The sequence below is a fragment of the Bison bison genome, unplaced genomic scaffold (assembly GCF_000754665.1).
Source record: "Bison bison bison isolate TAMUID 2011002044 unplaced genomic scaffold, Bison_UMD1.0 scf7180017864451, whole genome shotgun sequence".
Lineage (NCBI taxonomy): Eukaryota > Metazoa > Chordata > Mammalia > Artiodactyla > Bovidae > Bison > Bison bison.
Window position 1 is genome coordinate 5,118,916 of NW_011495013.1, and position 3,226 is coordinate 5,122,141.

Genomic DNA, 3,226 nt, shown 5'->3' on the forward strand with positions numbered 1-3,226 from the left:
CACTCTCTGACATAAATCACAGCAGGAGCCTCTATGATCCACCTCCCAGAATATTGGAAATAAAAGCAAAAACAAACAAATGGGACATAATTAAACTTAAAAGCTTCTGCACAACAAAGGAAACTATAAGCAAGGTGAAAAGACAGCCTTCAGAATGGGAGAAAATAATAGCAAATGAAGCAACTGACAAACAACTAACCTAAAAAATATACAAGCAACTCCTGCAGCTCAATTCCAGAAAAATAAACGACCCAATCAAAAAATGGGCCAAAGTTGTAAACAGTCATTTCTCCAAAGAAGACATACAGATGGCTAACAAACAAGAAAAGATGTTCAACATCACTCACTATCAGAGAAATGCAAATCAAAACCACAATGAAATACCATTTCACAACAGTCAGAATGGCTGCGATCCAAAAGTCTACAAGCAATAAATGCTGGAGAGGGTGAGGAGAAAAGGGAACCCTCTTACACTGTTGGTGGGAATGCAAACTAGTACAGCCACTATGGAGAACAGTGTGGAGATTCCTTAAAAAACTGGAAATAGAACTGCCTTATGACCCAGCAATCCCACTGCTGGGCATACACACTGAGGAAACCAGAATTGAGACACGTGTACCCCAATGTGCATCGCAGCACTGTTTATAATAGCCAGGACATGGAAGCAACCTAGATGTCCATCAGCAGGTGAATGGATAAGAAAGCAGTGGTACATATACACAATGGAGTATTACTCAGCCATTAAAAAGAATACATTTGAATCAATTCTAATGAGGTGGATGAAATTGGAGCCTATTATACAGAGTGAAGTAAGCCAGAAAGAAAAACACCAATACAGTATAATAATGCATATATATGGAATTTAGAAAGGTGGTAATGATAACCCTGTATGAGAGACTGCAAGAGAGACACAGATGTATAGAACAGTCTTTTGTACTCTGTGGAAGAGGGCGAGGGTGGGATGATTTGGGATAATGGTATTGAAACATGTATATTATCATATGTGAAACAAATCGCAGGTCCAGGTTCGATGCATGAGACAGGGTGCTTGGGGCTGGTGCGCTGGGATGACCCAGAGGGAAGGTATGGGGAGGCAGGTGCAAGGAGGGTTCAGGACAGGGAACACAGGTACACCCGTGGTGGATTCATGTCAATGTATGGCAAAACCAATGCAATATTATAAAGTAAAATAAATAAATAAAACAGTCAGTATTTGCACAGTTAAAAAAATAACTTGTCTGTAATCTAATATTTTAAAACTTAATATACAATATTAAAAACATGCCAGTCAGTGTTTCCTGAAGATAGTCACAGGTAGACACAGCTAATTCTTATTTTTATACTTAAAATCAATTTTTAGAGACAGTCTTATAACAGGGTAGCTTACTTAATTGTTATACTGCTGGGGTTTAGTGTTATAACTAAAGGTATTCCATGTTCATTAATTAAGCCTAATTATTAACCTTCTCTCTTCTATTAATTTCAAAATAAACAATATGTACTAATAGTGTTACTATGTATTCAGCTATTTAAAATTATTTGGCAGTGATTTTATTAAATTTGACAGATTTCCTAAACAATTTTTCTAAATCATTTCTTTTCCTGGGTGGTCAATAAGCATGGTAGATATGATATAATAAATTTATTTGAAGTTAAGATTCAATCAACATCTTGCAATGTTTTGTAAGATTTTGTATTATCCTTCTTTGAGAAGGTCACGTCTTACAACATCACCCTGTGACAGAGGTAAAATTGCCTTTCATTCAAGTGTGAGATCTTCCAGTTTGCTGGAAGGGCAGACTGCCAATCATAACACAAGATTTAAAATTACACTAGAAATTACAGTGTCTTTTTTCTTGACAGAAACAGCAGGGACCAATGGTCAGTTCAGAGAGAGATAGAGAACCCCTGCCCATAATGCTTTTGATTGATTTTCAGAAAAAAGAATTCTTCCTTAAAAAAAGTAGACTACTGCACTCATTGTCCACTGTCTTTGCTTTATGCTTCTGTCCTTTTCTCCCCCCTAATTTTTATATCTATATCCCTTTCTCTTCAGGCTCCATAGGTGGCTCAGCAGTAAAGAATCTGCCTGTCAATGCCAGAGGCATAGGAGACCTGGGTTCAATCCCTGAGTTGGGAAGATCCCCTGGAGGAGGACATGGCAACCCATCCAGTATTTTTGCCTGGAGAATCCCATGGAGAGAGGAGCCTGGCAAGCTTCAGTCCATGGGGTCATAAAGAATCAGACACAACTGAGTGACTGAGCACGCACGCGCGCGCACACACACACACACACACACACATCCTCGCTCTTTAACTGGGAGTTTGTTCATTTCAGTTACACTGGGATATTAATTATGAAAATGCTATTAGTTAGCAGGCCCTCCTAAAACATCATGATGACTGCCTGCTATTAGGATTAACACAAAAATGTTACTAATAGTTCTGTTTTCTCCAAGAATGGTATTCTTCAAACTGCAAGCTCTTTTCTTCTCCTCTAAAGGAAAACACTTTGTATTCTATGATATCTACAAACTAAAACTATTCAATTTTCCAAAAAGAGTTCTATCAAGTTCAACATCTTTCCTTTAAAAAGAAATCTATCAAAACATGGATAGATTTTAAATTGATTAAGAGTTGGCTTTAAAAAATGGCTTCCCTTGTAGCTCAGCTGGTAAAGAATCTGCCAATGTGGGAGACCTGGGTTCAATCCCTGAGTTAGGAAGATTCCCTGGAGAAGGGAATGGTTACCACTCCAGTATTCTGGACTGGAGAATACCATGGACTGTATAGTCCATGGGGTTGCAAACGATTTGGACGCAACTGAGCGACTTTCACTTTAAAAAAAATATGGAATAAAAAAGAGTAAAGTATTTTTAAAAAATGGTCTTTATCTACTAGATTAGTCACATATAGGTTAGCAATGTTCTAATAAGGATTAAAATGAAGAATATTACTTTTGAGTTCCTCTTAAAACAATGGAAAGCCATAAGTGGTGCCACAGAATGCCTTACTCTCAAATGTGTGTGCAGTGCTCTAACTTCTGCCTCTTAAATACACAAAAGAATTCTGAAAACTTCTGACCTTAAGGTTCAGAAATGGATTATTTTGAATTACACTATGGTTTTCTTGTGTCTTAAGTCATGTTGACCCAGAATGGAAAAATTAGCCAAATATTTGGTCTAACAAGGTAAAGCATACAAAAAAAAAAAAAAAAAAAAAAAAA